The sequence below is a fragment of the Biomphalaria glabrata genome, chromosome 15, assembly GCF_947242115.1.
Source record: "Biomphalaria glabrata chromosome 15, xgBioGlab47.1, whole genome shotgun sequence".
Lineage (NCBI taxonomy): Eukaryota > Metazoa > Mollusca > Gastropoda > Planorbidae > Biomphalaria > Biomphalaria glabrata.
In genome coordinates, this window is record NC_074725.1 from 15,486,426 (window position 1) to 15,497,679 (window position 11,254).

Genomic DNA, 11,254 nt, shown 5'->3' on the forward strand with positions numbered 1-11,254 from the left:
ATAATATATTTTTAAAATAATAATCTTTTATATAGACATGCTTTAATAGATCTAATAAATGATTAACTCGGACCTACCAATATGGGTATATAAATACTTAAATCTGGGTATTTAAAATTTTGAATGCGAAATTTTAAAAAACCGAACTTATATTGATCTAGATCTCTTGTATAATATCTAGAATAATATAGATCTACAACACCTAGGCCTAGACTAAAGTTAAAGACTAAGGTCTAGATTTATTTAACGTTTAAAAAAAAAATCAATAGATCTAATATAGACAGTCATGAGATCCACTCTATTTTATCTAGATCTAGACCATACATCATGACATGAGATCATTGGACCTCATTCACCAATCGTAAACAAACACCCCTCAAGTCACGTGACAACCATCAGTTTAATCTGGACACCAACATGGAATCTATTGTTAGAAAACCACTCTTGCTTGTAAATTTTACTTTTGTTAACTTGTTAGAATATTGCGATGTTATAAATGCAGCATATGCATGTGAAAATGATTACAGACACGTAATTTAATTACAATGTTACTGGAGTGATTAGCTACAATGGAAAGGTAAGCTCTTTTTAAATTACCATAGATTTCATAGAATCTATGACTAGTCTAGATAACTAGATCTATACACTATACAGTATAGCTATAGATCTATGATCTGTCTAGATTAGTCAATCTACTTACTTAAAGTTAAAGACTAGATCTAGAGTCTAGTACTTATTGACTTATTTAACTGATTAGTTAGGCCTAACTACTAGGTCTAGATCTAGAATAGATTACCAGGCACTATTATGACTAGATCTAGTGACTTCTAGTCTAGATCTACTAGACTTTTAGATCTAGACTCTAGACTAGTCTAGATAGAAATTCTAGAATTTAGTAACTATCTAGATCTACTTAGCTCTATCTAATCTAGATTTTTTTTTAGATAGACTAGCTTCTAGATCTAATATAAATATACATCTAGATCTTGCTGTAGACTCTCGTACTCTAGACTGACTTAGACTCACAAGATTAACTTAAGTTGATAGATCAAACTTAGAACATCTAGATTTAGATTCTAGATCTAAACTAGTAAAAAAAAAAAAAACAACAACTAGATCTCTAATAGTCTCTAAATCTATAATATTATAATTTTAATCTAGACCTAGATCTGGTCCTGTGAATTGATCTTTGAAAATTTAGAAATGTTGAAAATGTATGATTATAGATCTACTAATTTATTAATTATGTAATAGATCTACATTATAAATAATAACATATATATTATAAATATAGCTAGTAATATAGTCTCTAGATCTACCTGGATCTAGATTACTTTGAGATATAGAATTAGAGGCCTATGCTATGTAATTCTTTATTGTAGTTAAGACCTTCTTTACTAGATCTAGCTATATATAGATCTATACTTATAGTCCTAGTCTAGACTGTCTAGAGCAGTGTTTCCCAAACCTTTTCCTTCAAAACGGAACACTTCGCACACTATGAGTATTTAGCGGAAAACTTTTCTTATTTTTTTTAAAAGATTTATTCACATGGTAGCCTACTAATTAATTATTCCAGTAGTTCATGGAACACTTATTCAGGCGTAAGGTTCTGCGGAACACATTTTGAGAAACACTTGTCTAGAGTGATTCTAGAGATTATTTCTGGAATAAGGCTAGTTCTAGAATTCAAGATATATATATATAGCATTTACTTATCACCTAGAATAGAGTGACAAGATTTATAATCTAATTAACACAATTTAAGTCATGAACATTGTAGGATCCAATATAATTCTAAACTGATAAATCTAGATGTCTACTACATTTTATCTACATTATAGATTTAGTTTAAATTAGAAATCATATATTCAGAGGCAGTGCAAGAGGTATGCGAAGTGGGCATAATCTACAACCTGTGCGTGGGGGGTTTATAAAATTAGTCTATGCACACCTATTAATTTTAAAACATTTAATGCATTAATATATGTATTTATTAATTAAAAAAAAATAAAATTATTCTTTCAGGTCATTGAAGGAGAGTGTCAGTGTGCAGGGGGTTGCAAGCCCGCCTGTTGTAAACATCTTTTTGGTCTTCTGTCTGCTCTAGAAGACTATAGCAAAAAAGAAATGTATGCAGCACCAACAGACAAAATTCAGACATGGCATCAACCTGCACCTAAAGCCTCAGAAAATGAAGGATAGTTTTAGCTGTGATAAGACTGGTCTACAAAATTTTGATACCAGTGTTTCAATGTCTGCTTTGGCTGCCTTACCTCAGAACACTCCTATATTTTCAGGTCTACAAGCCGATCCTAAAAGATTAACCTCGGACATTGTCTTCTATGACAGAACTATACCATTACCATCTATATTTTTTTTAGCTTTGTGATGTTTGCGATTCATTTTGTAGTTCATTTAAATAGATATGATACATTGTCATAGCAAAATAAAGTCTTTGTTTCTTTATAAGTGTATTATTTTATTGAATGATGTGAAAAGTATATTGTACACAAGGAAGCTGATATTATTACTAAAAATATATACATATATACACATTTTAAACATGAAATAAACAAGCTTATATTAATAAAATGTGCACACCAATTATTTCAAGTTGCCAGAGAAAAATTGATAAGTCATAATAAACCAAAGTAACAACATTGTAAGAGGAAAACTATATAAATAAGGAAATAATATTTAATATTTTTGGGCACTGATCTGTAGAAGTACATAATAAAAAAAGTTTATATTAATAAATATTAATAAAATATATACACACCAATTTTAAATTTAAATGTTGCTAAAATTCATAAGTCATAACAATAATTTGTCTTCTAAACAGCTACTTAAACAAAGAAAGTTATCTCCTTTTAGTTTCAAAGAGTCATAACACAATTTCAACTGAGCAACTTCTGCCTGGTTCCAAAGTATTTACCCTCTTTAGAAGATCTGTAATAAAATCTTCATTAGTTTGCACAGTGACATCTCTAGTCTTCTCCTCAATGGTGGTGTCCTGGGGTAAAAGAGGTTGTCTAAAAGGAAACAAAATATATTTACGTGTACAGTCAAACATGATCATCATAAAAATATTTACAATTAAGATAAAAAAAATGTAAAACATAATTACCGGTACTTAGATATTTCAAAACATTTACATAAATTCATATTTGGTCTTTTTTCGGCTTGGTGTACTTTTGGAAAAAGAAAACTTGGTCGGCACAGCACCAGGCTTTAGAAGTCTGCGATCTAAATGGAATATATAATAATATAATGTATATTAGTTATAAAACAAAATTATTTTTTTTTTCAAAATAATCTACATGAAAGTTACTAGACCTATAGATCTATATACCATCTGAAAATAAACCTAATAATACATATGAATAGGGAGGCCTACTGATTAAATATTAACATTAGATCCACTATTTTTTTCCTACTTGTAGGAATCTAAGTTGATATTTAATATACTACTACCGTACTAGATTGTAACTAGATCAGAATTTAGCAAATATTAATAGTAATAATAATAGGCTGTTTAGTATTATTTAAAGTCGAATCAACGCTAATAGAATTCTATAGTCTATATCTTATTCTATAGATTGACTAGATCCATCTAGTTACTAGTAGATCTACTTCTACTAATTTCTAGTCTAGTCACTAATGACACTAGTTTCACTAGTCTAATCTAGAAATATGAAATATTCTATCTAGACTAGTTGTTTTATTATTTACATGCTCTTTAAATTTAATTTATAAACTTTGAATAATAATCAGATTTAAAAATCTAGGTCTAGATCTAATTCTGATTGTAAATTTAATAGAATTAGAATATAAAAAATATAGATCTAGGTCTAGAGTTCTAGACTCTAGTCTAGAATAGTAGAATAGGTCTACAGATTCAGATTATAGTTTTATACAGTAGGCTATAGATTTGAGTAGATCTAGAATAATCTAGATTACTAGATCTAATTAATATTTTAAACTATTTTGTCTAGATCTAGATTCTCTAGACTTATATAGATCTAGTCAATCTAGATTCTTATCATGTAGAATTTAGAAATGTAGATCTAGGCCATTTTTTTCTATGCCTACTTGTCAAAGACTTAAATATCATCGTATCACTACTACTAGTAGTAGTACTACTATTATATTAGTATAATACTTCTAGATCTAGAATATAAATATAGATTAGATCTAGATTCTATAGATTATAGATCTATCTACTTACTTGTAAAAGGCTGGTAAATAAAACAGTCCTCCTCAAAATGCTCTGAACATATTACAGAGTGTACACTTGCAGTGAAGTTTTTTCGTTTCAGTTTGACAACCCATTCATTCTTTACATAGCTTTGGATTGTTCACAGGAAAACGATGAAAACCTTTTTTTTTTTTTTTCCATTCTTTTTTATGTTCATAATTATTAGTCAAATGCAACGCATTGCTTCCCCATCTTTCCAGTACTAATCTATACTATTCTATACACACAAGTGAATAGTTGATGGTTGTCACGTGACCGTACGTTTCGGTGAATGAGGTCCATTGTCAATATGAATATAATGAATATTTATAGATCTAGTCAAATCTAGTGACTCTAGTCTAGATCTATCGATCATCTATGATCTAGTCTGTCTATATCTATAGCTATACTTACTATTATACACTTTTACAGTATATGAGTATACTCATACGAGTCATACTGGCTATACTATAGTATAGACTCTATAGACACTATAGTTAGTATAGTTAATACTTTTTAATAGTAGATCTATATAATATTCTATAATCTATGACCCTATCAATTCTATCTAAATTATTCTAAATCTAGACTTCACTTTCACATCACATTCAGTCATTCACACGATATTTGATACAGACAGTGAATGAAACGAATGCAGTAGTTATACTGATTATACTTAAAGTGACGATACTACTTATAGATCTACCAGTTGATAAACATCATCATCATAGATAATAATCTACATCTATAATCATAGTGCCCTTTATTTAGTCAATATAGTCAAGTCAAGGTAGTGGAACGTAAACTCGAAGGTTTTATACAATATGGTATGAGTCTATGAGTTAGTATAAGATCTAATTATTTTGTTACTTTGTATGTGACAGTATGCCAATGTCTCAATTAAAATAATTAATATCACCAGCCATATCATTTTAAATATTTAAAAAGTAGACATAGATTTTTATTATATTATAAATAGGTAGATTAGATCTACATATAATTTTACAAACTTTAGAAATGATTGATTTTATTTTTTATTGATAAGCCTTCTAGACTAGATCTAGCATCTCTAGCTAGACTCTAATATGTAGATTGTAGATCTTTGAATTGGATTGATATTCACCTTCCTAAATTGTCTCTAAAGTCTATAGCTGATTTGAGAGGCCCAACAAGGCAAGACGAGTCTATTAGATCCAGTTTAGATTTAGAGTATAAAAGTTTTTACTACCTAAAATACTAAATCTACTGATCTAAATTCTAGATATATAGATCCAGTTCAGATTAGGATATAAAAATATTCCACTAGCTAAAATTCTAAATCTACTGATCTATACTTAATATGTTAGATATTATATGACATCTATCTACAAAAATTATTATTAAGATATAATTATAGATTCTAGACTAGTTATATATGTACATAAAATATATAAATAAAAGATAAAATTTATGCAGGCCTAGGTCCCATAAATGATAAATGTATAATTGATCCAGATCTATCAGTAAAAGTTACCTTCGATTGGCAGTTTTACCCAATCTAATCTATACAAGACAATTTATAATCCATGCCTTGCCTACACCCCATATATATTAGTTTCCATTCCATGCCATACCCAGACCCATGAGTTCATGAAATAATAAATGATGTGGTGTTAAGTTGGATCTATCCCCTGAAATTCAGTACTTTAATATAAAACTCACATATCTAGTTAATTATTTGCTGACACTCTGATAAACTTGGACTTGTGTGATACATATGTTTCTTATCAGATTTAATTAATGAAGTTTAGGTGCATTTTAACCAGTAATAAGGCTACAAAAGTAGCATCAGGTGTATTCTAACCATTGGTATTTTTCCTGGCAACATTTCTATTCTAGTCTGTGATAAATTATAAATAAAAAAAAATGTTTGTAATGTTTCAGTTATTAACAAGTAGAACCATGGCAACCAGTTCTGATGATGTACCAGAATGGCTCAAGGATCATACTTATACTATTTCTACTCTCTGGGCATCCATTCAATATTTAATGTAAGTACTACTATACAATTTTTATTTTAGTTATCTAATAGATGTTTTATGAATTGTGTGATTTTCATGGTCAAGCAACATCTAAATATCTGGGATGGAATTTAACATTTTTCTCTAAGTTTTTTTTTTTTTATTTATAACACTCTTAAGCACATTCATCTTTCATGAATGCCTAATATACCTTGGCTGTTGTGCAGGCCATTCCTTTACAATAAACTGTTAGATGAAATTAGGCAAAATTGTCTGATAATTTGTATGTTTGATACAACGTTTTCAATTTAATAATATTATTTTTTAATTGTAATGTTTTCAAAAGAAATTAACCAATATGCCTAATTGTATAATTACAGTTATGTTTGGAAATGCAAGAAAAAGGCATGCATTCCTGAAAAGTCAATGATTGGTTGCACCTCTTAAAGGTAAGGTACTGCAATTTTTCCCATGTACTTTTCTCATAAGCTGAAGTACTTGTATTTTTGAAAAACTAGTTTTCCATGAAAATGTAAATCATAATATATGTTATAGTTGCTTTTAGATTAGTTCAATGTGCATCAAATTAACTGAACATCTGCCTTCACCTATAGTAATAATTCATAACTATTAAGGTCAGGGCCATGTCTACACATTAACGCAGTAGCTCCTTTTAGGTACAGACTATTTTTAGAATGGCAAAATTATATAACTATAATTAATAACATATATACGTTTAGCATGGTCAACACATATGTCACACATATTTTTTAATTTTTTTTTAAATCCTTTTATTTATTTTTATAACTAGATAACTTTCTGTTATGAGAAAACATGAGATTCTTGGACTCCTGCATAGCACCACCAGAAAGGAAAATCCCATCATGTTGCAAAATAAAAGTCTTGGACCAATTTTAATTTAAGATATATATATTATACTGTAAGCTGTATACATATTTATGTATATCCTGTCATTCAGCCAACAGGTTTGGATTTAGTATTTCTTTAAATCTGTTTGATATTGTACTTGAAAACTATTAATCTGAGCCCCATTAAAACAAGAGGGAGTGCAGTGGATGAGTGGTAAGGGAAATTTTACTTTTTTAAAATTAAAATAAGAATCTAACAAAAGTAAACATATAAAATATGGTGCATTCTCCTTAAAACTAAAACCTGGTGCAAAGGTTTAAAATGTTGGCAAAAAAAAAAGCAACATCAATTAAATATTCTTAATTCCCTTTGCAAAACTTACTGAGAAGAACATGCATGTTGTTCCCTCATAAGTTTCTTGACAGAGGAAATCTTGTTTATATTAGATTTGAATTAAGCAAATTAAGAAAAAAATTATAATCATTATTTCAAATGGTTGTATCTAAACCTTATGAATTATTTTTCAGTTATAAGTATATTGAAATGAATGGATAATCATGAAATTGTTAAATAATTGCTGCTATCATTCCATTGACTAAAGAACCATAATTTTTTTTTTAATTAATTTCAAAATTAATTAATTAATTAATTTTCAAGCAGAGTTCACATAGATCTTGAGTGAAATTTTTCTTTTTTTGACAAATGCTTCAATTTTATTGTATCATTAGTTTTTTATTTTTATTACCCAGAATATTTTAAAAATGAGTACACTATTTTCATGTAATAATGTATATTGGTATTCACACATCAAAATACGCTATATTCTTTAGGCCATATAGATTTGTATAAATATAAATTAACTTGCTTAAATACATTGTAAATGCATATTGTTTGGATAAGAATAAAGTTTTTCTGTAGACAATTATTGTTCAAGATTTGTTGATGCTCCTGCTTAATAAATTATATACACAGGTCATTAGCACACTACTGACACAAGAAAAACTGGTCGCCCCCACTTCCATTACATAGATGTAATAAAACGTGACCTCAAATCAGTGAACATCAATACTGACAATTGGGAAGACATAGCTTTAGACCGCAACAGATGGAGAGACAGTGACCAAGAAAGCTATGGACAGTGAAAGTACATAGGTCTCAGCTCAGGAAGAAAAACGTACAATCCGAAAAATGGCCAGCTCCTCTACCACCGAAGCAAAAACCACCTTAACCTGTGCTATCTGTGGATGGGAGTGTCTCTCCGAAATAGGGCTCCACAGCCACATGAGGAAGTGTGCTCTGAGATGAAACCTTAGTCTTTCTATTTCTATGACTGAAGGAGGCCAATGATGATGATACAGGTCATTAGTTTTAACACGTCTGATAATAAATGACAGTACAAGTTATTGAATGAAAATTTGTCATTATTTCAGGTGCTTTAGGCCTACATCAATGTGAGGTACCAGTACTTTGATTGTGTCATATAACAATTTAAAGCAACATTTTGAAATGAATAGTGTGTAGAATTGACAGTAAATACATTTAAGTGATGGGCTGTGATCTGCATGAATTGAATTTGTGTTTTTTATCTTTACTTCAAGTAAATGTTAATGAACAATTAATTTTTAATGAATAAATAATTTAAAAATAAATACAAAGAAACCATAAACATCTACTTTATTTTAATAATTTTTTTTCATCAGAACAGAATTTCCAACTTTGCATTCTTAAAATAAAATATAATTTATTTAGAGTAGAGTCAGAACAAAAAATCATAGTTTTGAAATTAAGTAAATTAAGCTTAGCTGTGATCTCTTATAAACATTTGTATATAGACTACACACAATTTAATTATTATTTTTCATCAAATTGCAGGAACTAGTACATGTACTTATGCATATTTGACAATAAAAAACCTTAGTCAATGAAATAGTAATACTAGTAAATGAGATAAAAGTAAACTAAATATCATCAATGCTATTGAAGCCACACTTGTTTCTTTTTATCCTGTTTGGTGGACTGCAATTAAAGTTGCTATTAATTTTACTGATTGTCTTAGCTGAAATGCCAGTGTCGTCTCTTTGAATCCTAAGCTTATTTTCTTGGTTACTGGAAGTCCAGATGTTTGGAGTTTCATTTTAAACACCTATATATTCCGAAATGGCCTTCCGATAGGCAAAACCTATTTGCCTAACATGTCATATGCACATAAAGAGGTACCACAGAAATGCTTTCAAGACAAGCTTAGGCGCCAACTTGCTTTAACTGACATAGAATAAGAGAGCACCTGGTTGCATACAGCTTCAGAGTGAGATAGCTGGAGGTCACTTACAAAGGTGTGGTATACACCAATGAAAATTAATTGCAGAGGGTAGACGGCAAAAAGAAAAAAAAAAACTGATTCTACCACAGGTGGACAATGGTTATGCCTGTGCTCAGTGTGGCATAATATGTAGGTCACAGCTGGGGCTGAGTAGCCACTGGAAACATAAGTCTTCGGAATCAAAGACAAGCCTATCATTTTTGTAGAATAGTTTGTAGCTTCTGTAAATGCATGAAATGCCGTCACAAATGACACAAGTCCTCTGTGAGTTTGATCATAGTTTGATGGATTATAAACATCTTACTTCTTTGCCTTATATTAAATGTTCCTTCTGTCTGTTCCACTAGGTTTATCTAAATATCATTGATATATCGTAACATGTCATCAAAATAAAAACTAGAATCTCTGCAACTGGTTTACAAGTCAGAAGTCATATTAACACTTGCCATTTAAAAAGAAAACAATTTAGATTACTGATTAGTCAAATTAGTGACTGATTATTCGATTTATTTTAGGCCTATAATTTTTTTTATGTGAATATATAATGATCCTTTACACTTTGTGACTTTACTAGTAGATCTATACTTTGGAGTAGACTTGTTTGTTGAGCTAAAGTCGGAAGTACACATTGAATTTTACTGTGATCTAGTAATCATCTAGTCAAATGTAGTGATCTACTAGTACTAGATCTAGAGTCTAGTAGTAGAGAGCTAGAGTAGGCCTATCTGTCATATCGTGATCAGTAGGTGGCTGAAGTTTTATAAATCTATTCCATGACAAAAACCCTGGCTAGATTTAGATCTAGTGGTCTAGACATCTAGATCTAACTAGAATTAAACTAGAAAACTGAATTAGAGAAGTAGCTTTCTGGATCTAGAACTAGAATCTACATATTACTAATATTAGATCTAGTTGCGTCAAACGCTTAATTTTTGGTTGTTGTTTTTAATAAATGCACATAAAATACATTGTATTTTGGCAATAAAAATACCCAGTTGGTAGTCAGTAATTCTAATAATTAATTAATGAATGACTCTATCAGTATTTGTTTTAGATCTATCAGATTCATATGACTTATTATTTATACTTATTTTATATCATTCGTCCAAGAAAATCTAGCTCTAGATCTATTTCATTTTAGATTAGGCTATAGTTGTTTTGTTGTTTTTTTTTTGTTATTTTATTTAGGCTACAATATTATCAAGATTAACTTTTTCTTTGTTTCCCACGAGACGTGTATGCCTATAGCCTAGTCCTTTCGATAATAAAAAAAAAAAAACGATTAGAAATGCGTAGCTTGGAGTGTCAAAACTGTATTAGGCCTCCTATTTTTATTTCGTGCAATTTAGTATATCGTAACAAATACGCATTTGGCGGAACGGTAGACAGGTCTTCATCCAGATTTAGTGTAAATAAACCAAACACAGAAACACTGAAAGATTGTATTTTCGGAATTTAGATTCTATTTTTTGGAAAATAAGTGGCATTTTATAGGGTGATCGAAAAAAATAACTTTTGTAACGATCTCTTATTCAGGGAAATTGTATCTATTTTATCAGATAGTCAGAAAATGGATAAAGTTTTTACAGATCTAATAAAATATAGTGTGGGGAAGTTTTACTCTCAATGAAGGTCAATCCAAGTGGCTCTCGGAGTAAATTTCTTCTTTGGCATCCTCATCGATTTTTCAAAATGGTATGGTGCGCGAAAAAGATGCGCGACGGCACTTCGACTCTCTTTGTCTTTGTAAAAAACTCGAAGCTGGTGTTCCATTAGTATAGTTCCATGATTAGAATAAGAACTAGTGTTATAATAGTATTTATT

General features: G+C 29.7%; 3 long non-coding RNA genes across 3 annotated transcripts; 2 read left to right on the forward strand and 1 right to left on the reverse strand.

The window, feature by feature from the left end:
- The first annotated feature begins 380 nt into the window (after positions 1-380).
- LOC129923143 (uncharacterized) lies at positions 381-2,472 on the forward strand. The gene is made up of 2 exons (XR_008775084.1): positions 381-577; positions 2,029-2,472. It is a non-coding gene; the product is annotated as an uncharacterized LOC129923143 (long non-coding RNA).
- Positions 2,473-2,760: 288 nt separating this feature from the next.
- Positions 2,761-4,554, reverse strand: LOC129923142 (uncharacterized). The gene is made up of 3 exons (XR_008775083.1): positions 4,232-4,554; positions 3,159-3,249; positions 2,761-3,035 (listed from the first exon to the last, which is right to left on the reverse strand). It is a non-coding gene; the product is annotated as an uncharacterized LOC129923142 (long non-coding RNA).
- A 197-nt stretch (positions 4,555-4,751) lies between these two features.
- Positions 4,752-8,709, forward strand: LOC129923144 (uncharacterized). Its single transcript, XR_008775085.1, has 4 exons — positions 4,752-5,067; positions 6,164-6,270; positions 6,621-6,689; positions 7,052-8,709. It is a non-coding gene; the product is annotated as an uncharacterized LOC129923144 (long non-coding RNA).
- The last annotated feature ends 2,545 nt before the right edge of the window (positions 8,710-11,254 follow it).